Here is a 17,984-nt window from a genome sequence, read left to right as displayed (position 1 = left end):
AGTGATGTAATGATGGGTCAGTGTTATCTATATAGAGGTCATTGTACAGGCAGGGGGAGGAGATAAGCTGTGACATCATCTATTGTCAGTAGTGATGTAATGATGGGTCAGTGTTATCTATATAGAGGTCATTGTACAGGGAGGGGGAGGAGATAAGCTGTGACATCATCTATTGTCAGTAGTGATGTAATGATGGGTCAGTGTTATCTATATAGAGGTCATTGTACAGGGAGGGGGAGGAGATAAGCTGTGACATCATCTATTGTCAGTAGTGATGTAATGATGGGTCAGTGTTATCTATATAAAGGTCATTGTACAGGGAGGGGGGAGGAGATAAGCTGTGACATCATCTATTGTCAGTAGTGATGTAATGATGGGTCAGTGTTATCTATATAGAGGTCATTGTACAGGGAGGGAGAAGATAAGCTGTGACATCATCTATTGTCAGTAGTGATGTAATGATGGGTCAGTGTTATCTATATAGAGGGCATTGTACAGGGAGGGGGGAGGAGATAAGCTGTGATATCATCTATTGTCAGTAGTGATGTAATGATGGGTCAGTGCTATCTATATAGAGGTCATTATACAGGGAGGGGGAGGAGATAAGCTGTGACATCATCTATTGTCAGTAGTGATGTAATGATGGGTCAGTGTTATCTATATAGAGGGCATTGTACAGGGAGTGGGGAGGAGATAAGCTGTGACATCATCTATTGTCAGCAGTGATGTAATGATGGGTCAGTGTTATCTATATAGAGGTCATTGTACAGGGAGGGGGAGGGGATACGCTGTGACATCATCTATTGTCAGTAGTGATGTAATGATGGGTCAGTGTTATCTATATAGAGGTCATTGTACAGGGAGGGGATAAGCTGTGACATCATCTATTGTCAGCAGTGATGTAATGATGGGTCAGTGTTAACTATATAGAGGTCATTGTACAGGGAGGGGGGAGGAGATAAGCTGTGACATCATCTATTGTCAGTAGTGATGTAATGATGGGTCAGTGTTATCTATATAGAGGAATTTGTACAGGAGGGGGAGGACATAAGCTGTGACATCATCTATTGTCAGTAGTGATGTAATGATGGGTCAGTGTTATCTATATAGAGGTCATTGTACAGGGAGGGGGAGGAGATAAGCTGTGACATCATCTATTGTCAGTAGTGATGTGATGATGGGTCAGTGTTATCTATATAGAGGTCATTGTACAGTGAGGGGGAGGAGATAAGCTGTGACATCATCTATTGTCAGTAGTGATGTAATGATGGGTCAGTGTTATCTATATAGAGGTCATTGTACAGGGAGGAGGAGGAGGAGATAAGCTGTGACATCATCTATTGTCAGTAGTGATGTAATGATGGGTCAGTGTTATCTATATAGAGGTCATTGTACAGGGAGGAGGAGGAGGAGATAAGCTGTGACATCATCTATTGTCAGTAGTGATGTAATGATGGGTCAGTGTTATCTATATAGAGGTCATTGTACAGGGAGGGGGGAGGAGATAAGCTGTGATATCATGCATGGTCAGTAGTGATGTAATGATGGGTCAGTATTAGAGATGAGCGAGTATACTCGTCCGAGCTTGATGCTCGTTCGAGTATTAAGGTACTCGAAACGGCTCGTTGCTCGGACGAGTATTTCCCCTGCTCGAGATCGAGCATTTAATTAAAAAAACACAGTGAAGAACAATGAAGAATAGAATAAAAACAGTGAACACAGTGAACACAGGATCATTTAAGTGAAAAAGACAGTGAAGAACACAGTGAAGAATAGATTACAGATGTTCGGCACATCTGCTTACTTGTCGGAAGATACGCGCGGAACGGCAGCAGGGAGACATCAAGCAGCAGGGAGACATCAAGCAGCAGGGAGACATCAAGCAGCAGGGAGACATCAAGCAGCACGGGGGAGACATCGGGCAGCACGGGGGAGACATCGGGCAGCACGGGGGAGACATCGGGCAGCACGGGGGAGACATCGGGCAGCACGGGGGAGACATCGGGCAGCACGGGGGAGGCATCGGGCAGCACGGGGAGACATCGGGCAGCACGGGGGAGACATCGGGCAGCACGGGGGAGACATCGGGCAGCACGGGGAGACATCGGGCAGCACGGGGAGACATCGGGCAGCACGGGGAGACTTCAGTGGAAGAAGAGAAGCAGATCCCGGGACAGCGTATCACCCCGACAAGTAAGCAGATGTGCCGAACATCTGTAATCTATTCTTCACTGTGTTTTTCACTGCGTTTTTCACTTAAATGATCCTGTGTTCACTGTTTTTATTCTATTCTTCACTGTTCTTCACATCTGTTAACTTGTCGGGAGATAATATACGCGCGGAACAGTGAAGAATAGGTTGTAGATGTTTGCATACATCTGCTAACTTATCAGAAGACATTCTTTTTCAATTAAATAACACATTTTATTCCTGAACCATGGTCCCTTTGAAAAATGCTCGAGTCTCCCATTGACTTCAATGGGGCTCGTTATTCGAGACGAGCACTCGAGCATCTGGAAAAGTTTGTCTCGAATAACGAGCACCCGAGCATTTTAGTGCTCGCTCATCTCTAGTCAGTATCATTGTGCAGGGAGAGACAAGAAACAAAGTAATATTCCTTTAAAATTGGGAGATCCCTTTTCATTATCTTTTCACCTGGAATCTCCAGTATATTCAATATCTCTACATCTTTCATTGACTGGAGACCCATAAATTGTATCCACAGTCTCCTCCGGCTTTAAATAGATGAGTGAGCAGAATTGGGAATTATTATAAAAATGGAAATCGCATCAATTCTGGAAGAAACCAAATCCCGGGCATTTCCATTCTGCATGTTAATGCGGCAACTTTTTTAAACATCTAGAAAAAAAAAAAGAGCTTCTTGTTACTTAAATGAAAATCCTTGGAAATATTTAACATACGGAGCCCTCTGGGCATCTGTTTAAGCTTTGTGGGAGACCGGACTAAAGTTTTTTCTGAGTGTTTGAAATAAAGTTCTATTTAAGCTTTTGAAAGGAGATGGATTCTCTGTAATATTCCCAGGGAGCTTGTGTTCAAGACAAGTTAGGTCTTTGAATCATTAACCAGGCACTGATTGATTGAAACATCATATTTCTTTTGCCGGCTGATTTAAGTGATGTATGCGGGGCAGAGTCTGCTCTGGTGGAGAGGTTTATACCTCTCCACATTTTTAGAAGCTCGGTCTCCAGACACTAAAAACATGTATATTTTGGAAAATGTTTTTTTATTTCTTCCCTTTGCATTTGCAAGCGGATAATTGCCAATTATTCCTGATACTCTGGAATACTTAGGGAAGTTTGATGGTTCTGGGCTGTTATAAACATTATTCAGTGTATATGCTGATTGCTTTCTACTCAGGTCGGGGAGTTTCAGGGCTAAGGCTACTCCCAGCCCATGTTGCTGAACATGGCACCATGGCTCCTGGTGCTGAGTGAATATGGAAGAGAACCAGGAGCTTCTAAGCAGAGGTCTCCTCTACCTGGCGACACTTTCTTTAATGGGAAAACCTCTTTAAGGTCGCACCAGAGGCGTAGTATTCCCTTTCCCATCCTGGATAACCTATTTGCTTATTCCATACCTAGAATTCTCAGTGGAGCATGCATATCCATCAAGACTTCAACCATGTGCCATGTGGGGTACATTTACTTATCCAACCCTGTCCAATCTCCGAGGTGCGTTCCGCGACTCCAATGCACAGCTGCCACAATTCACTAATATTGTGGGCCCAATATCCTGCATGTGTTGCTTCCCCGCTCAGGTCCGCCGGAGTTCACTTTCTTCTTCCCGGTGCATGTAAGTGCTTTGTCCTGCGACACAAATTCAAATCCCGCGGTTTGCCCGAATCCGTCGGATCGCCGACGGCCTGCCCCACGATTTCTGTAGCATGAAAGCCGGCGTCGATGCGCCAATGTGCGACACAATTCCCGGCACGATCCCCGAAAAGTCGGAAAACATGACCAAAATACAGCCACGGGACCCTTAGTAAATAAGACACAATCTCTTTAAAGTGTTTGTCCAACTGTTAAGTTATTTCCTATCCACAGTATAAGACATAACAAGGTGATTAGTGAGAGTCCAACTGCTTATCATCCGCCTGTCAGGAGGACACATGCTCGTCCTATTCAGGTCTATAGCAAGTGCTGATGATCAGTCCTATGGACCCAATTTCAAAATCTGTAACAAGACCCTTTCCCATCTATTATGTTCTGTTTTCTTATGTAGAGGAAGACCCAGTGATGCCCGAGAGCCTAGGAGGGACTGCTTTAGTAGGAACCCTTTCGAGTATACCTTGTTCCTACAGTTTTTAAAGTTTGTAAAACATTTAATGTTTACAGTAAAGGGGTACAGTAGAGCCCCATCATCCCCTATGGCTTATTTCATATATTTATTCTCTAGTTTTCAATGACTTGACAAAAAGTTGGCATCAAAAAGTGGATTTTTTTCTTTAAAAAATTTTCCCATACACATGAAAGTGGAAATTTCCCACAACGCGATGATGATCCCCTACCCATAATACCAAGGATTAAAGTACAGGACCAGAAATGTATTTTGATTATTGGTGAGAGGACCTTTACAGAGTGAGCGATGATGTCTGATGTTGGGTTGGGTGATGGATGTGTCTGTAAAGGTCAGGGTAATTCCCAGTACAGGCCTCTGACCTTTCCCTCTTGCAGTTCTGTGCTGGGACTCACAAATACATTTCATCCAGTCGCTCAGTGAGTAACGGACAGGATATGACAGAGATTTACAGGAGACCAGTTTTGGATGATCCATCATATTTCTAGATAATTTCATGGCAGGTTCCACCAGTAAACAGAAGCCATTGTATCGGGAGATGAACATGTTAAAGGTACCTATCCTCAAACTGTGTGTTGGCGTACCGGCTTTCCGTCCTTCTTCATTGAGGAATGATCCATAAATGGTATTTGTGGATGGGTTACAAAGAGGTTGATAACTTCACCTCATGTGTTTTGTACTATGGGTATAGGGGGGGCAGGATATTAGATAATTTACCAATATACATCTATTCTAAGTTCTGTTCCGCTTTCTTGATATGTAAAGTGAAGCCTCCTGTCTTTAACCTCATCAGCCAGACATTCCCGATCTCTGACCATGAGCAATCGCCCTGTCGGGACCGTAACCATATATTCATAAATAATTATAATAAGGTCCTGGCAGGGCGATTGTTCAAGGACAGTTATAGATCACATGATCCTCCGTCTGCGGCCATTTTATGAGCTGCTCTGAAACTTCCTATCATGTGCCAGGCAAGACATTACGAGAGGTCATATGATCCACTTGGGCCAATGAGTGGCCTCCTCCGCCCTGGGCATTCATTGGATCCCAAGACCTCCACTGCACAGAGACAAAAAAACAGATATACCGGAACAACGAAGGAATCAGGATCAGTCCAAACCCCTTTCATTTGCAATCACAGGTGATCTGTAATAAGTGGGACGAGGGAGTGTGGATTTCAGGAGGGACTGTGTAACAGTTTAATACAGAGAGCTGAGAGCACAGCAGTGTGAGGACACCCCCCCCCCCCCCAGTGTATCCTGCATTATAAATCCATATGTCACAGTCCTGCTGCTCCTAACAACAGACACAAAGATATGATTACACAGATCTCCAGAGGCAATACCTAAATATCTCTAAGGCAGTCTATGGGAGGTATGGAAATAAGTCAAGTAACTTTTCTTGAGTCGAAAGAAGATATAGCTGTGTATCACACATTTATGGAAAGTAACAACGGTATATATGCGGCTAATCCTTCAGGAGGAAATATTGTACCCCTTTAAATGTCCCTTAACATTGCGAATACTTTTCATGTTACAGAGCAATCTCTTAGTATAAATTTCTATAAAATGTAATAAATTATCCCAAATGCTACATCCCCTTTCTATGTCCTGTACGTGAGATTAGAAAAATGAGCAATAATATGTGATAAATCCCATACTACGCAAGATTTTCTCTTTTTAGAAGTAATATTCAATACATTCCATTAGCCAGGCAGGAGTATAATTACCAAAAATCACCATTTTGGATCCATTACATACATTTCCATTAACATAAAAGTCCCTAAATGTGGAATAATCCGCTCAAATGTCGACATTTCGAGCAAACAAGTTTAATCTTTTGATGGGTCCGGGCTTTCAAGCCCTGCAGCAAATAAGTTTCCATAAGTTTTTATGTACGTTTTTGTCCTTTAATGACACGGCAGTTTAGTAAGTTGTCACATCACAGTCTTCATTAAGTTTCTCCCACTGCAGGGAAATACATCATATGAAGGTAATGCAGATAGCTGCAAAGAAGTGATAAGACAGCAAAGGTCACCGAGGAAAGCCGGGAACTTGTGGGAGCTCAGGCGTTCTTCTGTTACTATAAATGCTAATTGCTTAAAGGGGGTTTCCAGGGTAAAATAGTGATAAAATATCCATAAAATAGGTTCTCAATATCAGATTGATGTTAGGGATCTAATACCCAAACTACAAAAGACCAGCAAGCTGATAAGGAGAGACTCGAAACAAGAAGAAGACAGCGCCGTTCTATGTGTAGTGGCTGAACTGAGTCACTGCAGCTTAGAACCCATTTAAATTAACGGGAGCTGACCTGCAGTGATCTGGTCTGACCACTACACAGGGAATGGATTCACTGGAGCACAGGATGAGTTTATCCTGCATATATGTATGAAGAAGACATTGCAGATGTATGGAAACATCTGCAATGTGTTCTTTACACACATATATATTGTTCTTCACATGCTATTTTGTTCGCACCGTTCCGCGTGTATCTCCCGACAAGTAAGCAGATGTGCCGAACATCTGTAATCTATTCTGCACTGTGTTCTTTACTGTGTTTTTCACTTAAATGATCCTGTGTTCACTGTTTTTATTCTATTCTTCACTGTGTTTTTTTAATTAAATGCTCGATCTCGAGCAGGGGAATTATTCATGTCACCTAGCAACCCATCCATTTAAAACGCATTGCACTCGCATTGCACTTGCAATGCTTGCGAGTGCAATGCATTTTTGATGCGTCTCCATAGACTTGAATGGGGCGGGAAAACATGGGGCAAAGCAAACGCAAGCACGCGCGTGCAAAACAATGCAAATGGGGAAAGACACATTGGAAACAATGGGACAGAGTTCAATGCAAGTTCTGCGCGTCAAAAGCACGCGCAGAACTCGCACGTGAAAAACGCTAGTGTGGAAGGGGCCTAAGCCTAGACAGTGGGGGTCATTTACTAAGGGCCCGAATCGCGTTTTTTCGCCGGGTTTCCCGAAAATTACCGATTTAAGCCAAATTGCCCCGAATAAGCCGAACTCCAGTGAACTCCGACGGACTTCAGCGCAGCAGCGACACCTGGTGGACATCGGGCGCACTCCCTTAGTGAATCGCCGGAAGACCCGAATCAGTGTCGGAGAACCCACCGCTGGATCGCGAATGGACTGGGTAAGTAAATCTGCCCCAGTGTCTAAAACCTTAAAGTGAGCCTACATCCCTTTTAAACTGCAGGCACTGCCACCCAGAGAAATACACACTATGGGGGTCATTTACTAAGGGCACGATTCGCGTTTTCCTGACGTGTTACCCGAATATTTCCGATTTGCGCCGATTTCCCTGAATTGCCCCGGGATTTTGGCGCATGCGATTGGATTGTGGCGCATCGGCGCTGGCATGCACGCGACGGAAATTGGGGGGCGTAGCCGAACGAAAAGCCGACGGATTCGGAAAAAACGCCGCATTTTAAAAAAAAAATCTGTCGCGGAGCTTGCACTTACCTTCACTCAGCCCGGCTCGGTGAACTCCAGCGCGTTCCGATGCTTTTCCGATGCGGAGGAACTACCTTAATGAATCCCGGCCTGACCCGAATCCAGCGCAGAGAACGGGTAAGTAAATCTGCCCCAAAGAGTCCAAATAGGCTATTGTTACACCCAGATGTTGGCCTCACACATTGAGGATACTATTTCCCACTCCCATTCCTGCTCCATTCCACCCCATTCTCCCTCTAGCTTCTATGGCTGCTACAGCTATAGGCCCCTGGACACCAGTGTGTACTTTGAAGATGATCCGGGATTGCTAAGAAAAAGACTTTATAAAAATATGTAAATTAGCCTGAGGCGCTCAGGCTCACGTCACCTGAGCACCTTATGGCTGTCCTCTAAAACAATATAAACTCCAAAGAAGATCATCTAATCAACCTCAGACTAGAGATAATGGGGCTTATTTACTAAGGGTCACGGATCGCACTTTCTTCGGACTGTTTGCCGGTGTCAGGATTTGCGCAGCTTTGACAGGTATTTAAAGGTACTTAACAGGGATTTGTGCTGGGATTGTGTCGCACGCGACCAGATTTTGGCGCAGTGGTGCCGGCTTTCATGCGACAGAAATCGGGGGGGGGGGGGGGCGGGTGGCGTGCGACTGATTCGCACTGAGCGCGGGATTTAAGATTCAAATTGTGTTGCAAGACAATGCACTTACATGCACCGGGAAGAAGAAGGACCTGAGCGGTCAGGTCCGCCAGAGTTTACTTTCTTCTTCCTGTTGCATGTAAGTGGATTGTCTTGCAACACATTTTGAATCTTAAATCCTGCGATCAGTCCAAATCAGTCGGATGGTCCGACGCCCCCCCCCCCCATTTCTGTTGCATGAAAGCCAGTGCAGCTTCGCCAAAATCTGATCACATGCAACACAATCCCAGCGCAAACCCCTGTTAAATACCTGTCAAAGCTGCGCAAACCGCGCAAATCTCGAAACAGTCCGCCGAAAGTGTGATCCAGGACCCTTAGTGAATAAGCCCCAATGTATTTATAGACTGGTTGCAAATCTGGTGATTTGGAATAAAGTCTGAATATTTTAAGATTTCCTTTAGACAAATTCTTTATATGCATAATAATGGAAGTCTAATAGATGTGTTAAAATGTCCATTGATTTCAAAATCTTTTTGATGGTTTTTGTTAATGTCCGATTGCCGAGGAATAGAGGGGGTTATGTACCAATTACCACAACTATTAAAGAAACATTGGTTCAGACTGAATAGATTTGGACCTGAGTTGAGTCTTATCAATTTCTCAAATTTGCCGATGCTTCCCCAAAATGAATGATTTGTTCTACTTCAGACCTCTAAATACATACAGACCCCGGGAAATTCCTCTAAGTAGACAAACAGACCAGAACTGGAATGACTTACAGTCCAATTCTTCGCTCATCTCTGGTGGCTTGCAGGAAGCTCTAAGGCCTGGCTTGTTTGTGTTTTTGGGGTTCTTTATCTGTTTTCCACTGGTTTTAGAGAATTGTGACAACCAATTTGTGTAATTTTTTTCTTCTTTAAAAAAGGTGTATTGCTCCAGTTCCAGGTCCCAGCATTGTGATGGTGGGACCTCTCTCTGACTCCTACAGTGGTCATTGGACCTACTTTGGCCAATCGGTGGCTTAAGCAGTGCCGGAGATATATAGAGAAAGTGATGCCCTGGGATTTGGTTACCTCTAACAGGGTCTTCAGAGGGTTTTCCAGAGTTCCAGGAAAACCCCTTTAACTCCCATCCCACATCTGAAGGTAATAGCGTAGGCCAGTGGTGGTGAACCTATAGCACGGGTGCCAGAGGTGGCACTCAGAGCCCTTTCTCTGGGCACTCAGGCCATCGCCCCAGGTGTTGATAGAACTGCATTATCTTTGGAAGTCATGTTGCTGGTTCCACCATTCTTCATGCACAGAGAGACCCTGGAAAGAAGCTACAATGAGAGTCTGAATTTGTCCTCCTTCCTTCAACTGTATTGGTGGCCTCAGGGGCCAATACGATTGAATGAAGTTGCAGCTTAAAATGCCATGTTGGCGGTAATTAAGTGGAGTTTGGTTTGCAGTTTGGGCACTCTGTCTCTAAAAGGTTCGCCATCATTGGCGTAGGCAATCCCTACCCTATGTCATGACCCTGACGTAGCTGTCACTCACACTGAATTACGTTCCATTCCCAGTGCGCAGCTCATCCTTGTTTCATTGGAGGTAACACATATTTGTTAATAAAGTTTTTATTGTTTTATCTTAATTTTTTCCCCAGATTTCAACCGGCCCTATAATAAACGTGATATAATATTACTCATTTTGCATCCTCCATATGTTTCCCTGTAGACTTCTCAGCCCCCCCCCTTAATGTCACATAGGCTTAGTTACGGTAAAACTCGTAATAGAAATTGGCGCGCAGCAGGGGCCATGACATTTATGAACATAACTTGCTTCCAGAAATTAACTCTGACCATGTATTGTAATCGGTTTACACATTTATTACTCACAATGCGATTGCCCTGATGTGACAGCCCCGTTTCAGGTAATTTGTTAGAGGTGACAAAAACGCCTCCTATTGCTGTAGTCTCACCCTGACCTTCTCTCATACCAGAAAATTAATTTTGGAGCTGAAACAAATGCATTAGTGTTGTCAGATAAATGCTTTGCCTGGAAGCATCTCCTTCACATTAATCTATCATGTGGAAGTGTGTGATGGAGGGAGAATGACTCTTTTTACATCCCGAAACTTTTTTACTTCTTCTTCGTCCATCAAAACTGTTCTCTGGTGACAAAAAGATTCATGTTAGAAAAGTAGAACGGTAAAAAGTACAACCAATGGGTATAATAACAGTGTAGGGTAGAGATACAGACCAAACAGAGCTAGCGGTGCCTAAAGGGGCCGGAAAATCTCATTGTAAACTTAGATGAGAAGATTATTGAAGGCCATTGGCAGTTTAGAACTAGTGGTGCCTAGAGTTGATGATCAACGAAAAAAGTAAAAAAATAAAGTTTTCCCACTTACAGGCACCCGCTTACGCATTGACCTGATGGTCCTCTGTAAGATGTTGGTAGGAATTAGTTAGGGTGCTACATGCGCTTCTCAGTTCCTTCCATCACAGCAACCAAAAATCTTATCAACCAGAAATAGGGAATCTCATCTGAGAGACAGCCGGGTCTGTCCTGATAGCGAGACAGTAAATTGATTAATAACTCCCTGATTTCCTCCAGACTTATTCGTGATTCAAGGCGATAAGCCAAGACATGTATATACATAGCTAAGTGTATGGCGGGACACGCTGCACATGTATAATTCATACAGGAGAAAGTCACCTTGGTGATATAATTACATTACAAGAATGTGAATAATTGACATACGTTTTATGATGCTAAAAGGGATTAAAAATGAATCAAATTCTTCATACAACTTTTACAGCACCTCGCATAAAACTTTTACAAAACACAATGGTCTTTTTATGAAGAGCAACTCAAAGGAAAGGTGTCCTTACAGTCTTAAAGGGGTTGTGCCACTAAAGACGCTTATCCACTATTTATCGCTGTCCTCCTACTTGTACCACATTCAGGGCACTTTAAGGGACTTGTGATTTATGGATGTTAAAACGCCATATAAAATGCTAGTCCATTATATACTGGACTCATTTATGAGTCCATTGTATTCATGAGTAGAGATAAGGGAATCGATTTGCTGATTCTCAGTATGAATCTGCCGATTTTTTGGCACGGAATCTCTTTCTGATTCAGTTCAGACGAACCAATGTTGCTCTAATTGTCCTAAAAATTGGTATATAACCCCTTCTGGTCCTTTAAAATACAGATATTCTTTTTCCGTTAAACTTTTTTTAAATGTTTTTTTTTTTTTTACATTTACAAACAATACGGTCTACACTGCCGAAAACTGTACGATACATTCAAAAAGGAGAGCAAGTTTAAAGGAGGACACCTACTTAAGAACACCGACTTACAGACAACCCCTAGTTACAAACGGATCTCTGGATGTTGGTAATTTACTGTAATTTAGCCCTAGACTATTATAAACAGCTGTAACAGTTATCACAGGCGTCTGTAATGAAGCTTCATTGTTAATCTTGATTCTTATAAGAATCCAACATTTTTAAATTCCAATTGCCACTGAGACCAAAAACAATCTGGCTGGGGTTACAATAAAAAAGTATGCAGTACCGACTTACATACAAATTCAGCTTAAGAACAAACCTACAGAACCTATCTGGTATGTAACCCTGGACTGCCTGCAGTTTTTATAATATTATCTACAATACAGGTATTTTTTGTAATATAAAGGCCCTATGTCATTTAGTTAAATTTATACATTTTTTTCCATTGGGGATATGGTAAGATTAGAGTTAGGATTTCTTTAAAAAAAAAAGTAGAAAACCAACCTAAGTAGAAGCATATACACTCACCGGCCACTTTATTAGGTACACCATGCTAGTAACGGGTTGGACCCCCTTTTGCCTTCAGAACTGCCTCAATTCTTCGTGGCATAGATTCAACAAGGTGCTGGAAGCTCCTCAGAGATTTTGGTCCATATTGACATGATGGCATCACACAGTTGCCGCAGATTTGTCAGCTGCACATCCATGATGCGAATCTCCCGTTCCACCACATCCCAAAGATGCTCTATTGGATTGAGATCTGGTGACTGTGGAGGACATTTGTGTCCAGTGACCTCATTGTCATGTTCCAGAAACCAGTCTGAGATGATTCCAGCTTTATGACATGGCGCATTATCCTGCTGAAAGTAGCCATCAGATGTTACAGGGTACATTGTGCTCATAAAGGGATGGACATGGTCAGCAATAGAGATGAGCGAACATGCTCGTCCGAGCTTGATGCTCGTTCGAGCATTAGCGTACTCGAAACTGCTCGTTGCTCGGACGAATACTTCGCCCGCTCGAGAAAATGGCAGCTCCCGCCGTTTTGCTTTTTGGCGGCCAGAAACAGAGCCAATCACAAGCCAGGAGACTCTGCACCCCACCCAGCATGACGTGGTACCCTTACACGTCGATAGCAGTGGTTGGCTGGCCAGATCAGGTGACCCTGGGATAGACTAGCCGCTGCCCGCGCTGCTCGGATCATTCTGTGTCTGGATGCCGCTAGGGAGAGAGCTGCTGCTGGTCAGGGAAAGCGTTAGGGTGTTCTATTAGCTTACTGTTAGGCAGGAGTGATTCTCAAAGAACCCAACAGCCCTTCTTAGGGCTACAATAACGTTCTACTTTTTTTTTTTTTATTTGCATCTAGTACCATTTTGTGAGGAATTAGCAGGGGGACTTGCTAACGTTGTGTTTAGCTCTTAGTGGCACACATATCCACCTCAAACACCAAAGTGGGAAATTTAGTAGGGGTTGGATTTCAATTAGGCACAGTCTGCCATTTGTCCTTTTTTATTTTACGTTTATTTTGTTTAATAACTCAGCGTCATCTCATCTGGCATAGTAGTGTGCTTTCATACTTGGCTAGAAAATAGCCAAAGGAGAATCCAAACGGCTTACGCCTACAGTAGCGTTATATATTTGATTTCTGGTTGATCTGCTGGTGGCTGTACTTGCTGCAGTGCATCTACTAGCCAATTGTGAGCAATTTGTAGTGAGACTTGCGACCGCTGTGTTTTGCGCTTAGTGACGCACATATCCATTGCAAAGACCGAAGTGGGAAAATTTAGTAGGGGTTGGATTTCAATTAGGCACAGTCTGCCATTTATCCTTTTTTATTTTACGTTTATTTTGTTTAATAACTCAGTGTCATCTCATCTGGCATAGTAGTGTGCTTTCATACTTGGCTAGAAAATAGCCATAGCAATAGGATAGCATTGTTTGGTTTTAAAAACTCAAAAACACAAAAAAAAAAAAAAAACACAAAAAAAAGTTAAAAAAAATTAAAGCTATAACTCTCATTTTAAAAATGTTTAACCCGAGGGCTAGGGGTAGAGGACGAGGGCGGGGACGTGGGCGTCAAACTACTGCAGGGGTCAGAGGCCGTGGTCCTGGCCGGGGTAAGACACCACCTGCTTATGAGGGAGCAGGGGAACGCCGCAGAGCTACACTCCCTAGGTTCATGTCTGAAGTTACTGGGACTCGTGGTAGAGCACTGTTGAGGCCAGAACAGTGCGAACAGGTGATGTCGTGGATTGCTGACAATGCTTCGAGCAATTTGTCCACCAGTCAGTCTTCCACGCAGTCCACCCATGTCACCGAAATCGCCACTCCTCCAGCTCCTGCACCTCAGCCTCCTCCCCCCCAGTCTGCCCCCTCCCAGGAAAATTTGGCATTTGAACCGGCATACTCTGAGGAACTGTTTTCTGGACCCTTCCCACAGTCACAAACCACTTGTCCGGTTGCTGCTGAGCAATTTTCCGATGCCCAGGTTTTCCACCAGTCACAGTCTGTGGGTGATGATGACCTTCTTGACGTAGTGGAAGTGTGTAAAGAGGTGTCCGACGATGAGGAGACACGGTTGTCAGACAGTGGGGAAGTTGTTGTCAGGGCAGGAAGTCCGAGGGGGGAGCAGACTGAGGGATCGGAGGATGATGAGGTGACAGACCCAAGCTGGGTTGAGAGGCCGGGTGAACACAGTGCTTCTGAGACGGAGGAGAGTCCTCGACCAGAACAGGTTGGAAGAGGCAGTGGTGGGGCCAGACGGAGAGGCAGGGCCAGAGCTGGTGCATCAGCGCCAAATGTGTCAACTAGTGAAGCTCCCGTGGTGAGGGCTCTTGCGGCGAGGGCTAGATCTTCAGAAGTCTGGAGGTTCTTTAAGGAAACACCGGATGACCGACGGACTGTGGTGTGCAACATTTGCCAAACCAGGCTCAGCAGGGGTTCCACCACTACTAGCTTAACTACCACCAGTATGCGCAGGCATATGAATGCTAAACACCCCACTCAGTGGCAACAAGCCCGTTCACCTCCGGCCGTGCACACCACTGCTCCTTCCCCTGTGTCAGCTTATAGTCAGCCCCCTGCCCAGGACCCTGCCACAAAAACCCCATCGTCGCCTCCACGATCCTCCACAGCATCCACCAGCGTTCAGCTCTCCATACCCCAGACGCTGGAGCGGAAACGCAAATATAGTGCAACCCACCCGCACGCCCAAGCCCTTAATGTGCACATCTCCAGATTGCTTAGCCTGGAGATGCTGCCCTATAGGCTAGTAGAGACCGAGGCCTTTCGCAACCTCATGGCGGCGGCCGCCCCTCGGTATTCGGTCCCCAGCCGCCACTACTTTTGCCGATGTGCCGTCCCAGCCCTGCACCAGCATGTGTCAGACAACATCACCCGTGCCCTGACCAACGCCGTTTCTGACAAGGTCCACCTGACCACGGACACGTGGACGAGTGCTGCCGGGCAGGGCCACTATATATCGCTGACGGCACATTGGGTTAACTTGGTGGAGGCTGGAACCGAGTCTGACCCTGGGGCTGGTCATATACTGCCGACGCCGAGGATTGCGGGGCCTACCTCGGTCCAGGTGTTTCAGGCCTACTATGCCTCCTCCTCCTCCCACCCCTCCTCCACCTCCTCCTCCGAACTACCATCCGTGGGCACGGCGCCATCAGTCGGTAGCTCTAGGCACAGCAGCAGTGCCGTCGCTAAGCGACAGCAGGCGGTGCTCAAACTGCTGAGCCTAGGCGACAAAAGGCACACCGCCCAAGAGCTATTACAGGGCATCATGGCGCAGACTGATCTGTGGCTGGCACCGCTGAACCTGAAGCCAGGCATGGTTGTGTGTGACAACGGCCGTAACCTGGTGGCGGCTCTGCAACTCGGCAGACTGACACATGTGCCATGCCTGGCCCATGTGTTAAATCTGATAGTTCAGCGTTTCCTCAAGACATACCCCAATCTGTCAGATTTGCTCACGAAGGTGCGCCGCATCTGTGCGCATTTCAGGAAGTCCAGCACAGATGCTGCCACTCTCAGGGCAGCGCAGCGCCGCCTCCAACTGCCCGCTCACCGACTGTTGTGCGACGTGCCCACGAGGTGGAATTCAACACTGACCATGTTATCCAGAGTTTACCAGCAGCGCAGAGCGATTGTAGACTGCCAGATGTCAACTTCCACCAGAAGTGGTAGTCAGGTCAGTCAGCTTCCTCAAGTCTACAATAAGGAGTGGACGTGGATGTCTGATATCTGTCAGGTGCTGAGTAACTTTGAGGAGTCAACACAGATGGTCAGTGGCGATGCCGCCATCATCAGCCTCACCATCCCGCTGCTTGGCCTGTTGAAAAACTCTCTGGTCAGCATGAAGTCGGAAGCTTTGCGCTCGTCACAAGAGACAGGGGAAGAATATTCCCTTGTTGATAGCCAAAGCACCTTCTGGAGGGCCACCTACCCGGTCCTCTGTTTGAAACAATTTTTGTGAGTGCCACATACAGGCACTCAATCTATTCCATTTTTCTGGAGGGCCACCTACCCGGTCCTCTGTTTTAAAAAATTTTTGGGACTGCCACATACAGGCACTCAATCTATTCCATTTTACTGGAGGGCCACCTACCTGCTCCTCTGGTTTGAAAAATTTTTGGGACTGCCACATACAGGCACTCAATCTATTCCATTTTTCTGGAGGGACACCTACCTGCTCCTCTGGTTTGAAAACTTTTTGGGACTGCCACATACAGGCACTCAATCTATTCCATTTTTCTGGAGGGCCACCTACCTGCTCCTCTGGTTTGAAACATTTTTGGGACTGCCACATACAGGCACTCAATCTATTCCATTTTTCTGGAGGGACACCTACCTGCTCCTCTGGTTTGAAAACTTTTTGGGACTGCCACATACAGGCACTCAATCTATTCCATTTTTCTGGAGGGCCACCTACCTGCTCCTCTGGTTTGAAAACTTTTTGGGACTGCCACATACATGCACTCAATCTATTCCATTTTTCTGGAGGGACACCTACCTGCTCCTCTGGTTTGAAAACTTTTTGGGACTGCCACATACAGGCACTATCCAAATTAAATTGTCTCCATAGCAGCCTCCACACGTTGTCTCCATTGCTACCTCCAAAAGTCGTCCATATAGCTGCCTCCATACATCCTCCCCTTATCAAACGAGGTGTGTCAGGCAGAAATTTGGGTTGTTTTCATGGATTCCACATCAAAGTTGTTAACTTTGTCGCCACCCTGCTGTGTTATCCACAAAATATACTGGCAAACTTTTATGATTAACCGATATTATTTCAGCGCTTCTTGCGCAGCTGTTTACATTCCCCTCACCCGCCATATCCCAAACTTATAAGAACGCTACTACACTTGATCTTATACAAAAGGTTCTTAGAAGTGCTGTTTGGGGAGTAGCCTAGAGACAGGGGCTTGGATTGGCGAAAGCTCGCCTGGCTGCAGAGCGCCAGCTCCATCCCAAGATCCAACTAACATAGTTTTAACTGCAGCACCTTTAATCTACTACTAGTTCACTGCCTCCATAATAATAATAATAATAATCTTTATTTATATAGCGTCATCATATTCTGTAGCGCTTTACAAATCATAGGAAACAAATACAAATGTAATGTAACAGAGCACAACATTTGTATGGAACAACAGGAGTGAGGTCCCTGCTCGCCAGAGCTTACGGTTTATGAAGATGATGGGGTAACACGAGGTAAAAGAATATTTAATGGTCAAGCCATTCTTCTTAGGGAATAGAACAAAATATAATAAATGGAATTGCTGTCGCTTGAACCACTCAGCCGTCATCTTATATACCAGGTCCAGGGTGAATGGGACTGCAGAGAAGTCTGGTGCCTGTTGGTTGCTGGATAACAGATGGGAGGACGACACAGGACGGGTTAGTAGAAGAGTTAAAACTTCATGCAGTTAATGAGTGTTATAGGCTTGCCTAAAGAAATGGGTTTTAAGACCACGTTTGAAACTTTGGAGGTTAGGTATTAGTCTGATAGTCCGGGGCAGAGCATTCCATAGAATTGGTGCAGCTCTAGAGAAGTCTTGGAGACGCGAGTGGGAGGTCCGCACTAGGGTAGAGGTTAATCTAAGATCACTGGCGGATCTAAGAGCACGGGTTGGGCGATAGACTGAGATAAGAGAGGAGAGGTAGGGGGGTGCAGCATTATACAGAGCTTTATGGATGAGGGTTATTATTATTTTAAACTGTATTCGAAAGGAGACTGGCAGCCAGTGCAGCGACTGGCATGA

At 45.1% G+C, this 17,984-nt stretch overlaps 1 protein-coding gene and 1 long non-coding RNA gene across 2 annotated transcripts in view; one reads left to right on the top strand and one right to left on the bottom strand.

Moving 5' to 3' along the window:
* AGBL4 (AGBL carboxypeptidase 4) overlaps positions 1-17,984 on the top strand; it is a 1,134,440-nt gene that overhangs the window by 935,652 nt on the left and 180,804 nt on the right. The gene's annotated exons all lie outside the window — the stretch shown is intronic.
* The window catches only part of LOC140103801 (uncharacterized), a 76,179-nt gene that overhangs the window by 35,531 nt on the left and 22,664 nt on the right, over positions 1-17,984 (bottom strand). The gene's annotated exons all lie outside the window — the stretch shown is intronic.

Source organism: Engystomops pustulosus, chromosome 10, assembly GCF_040894005.1.
Source record: "Engystomops pustulosus chromosome 10, aEngPut4.maternal, whole genome shotgun sequence".
NCBI lineage: Eukaryota > Metazoa > Chordata > Amphibia > Anura > Leptodactylidae > Engystomops > Engystomops pustulosus.
Note: the sequence above shows the minus strand (reverse complement) of the source record. Positions and strands in the feature narration are given on the sequence as shown.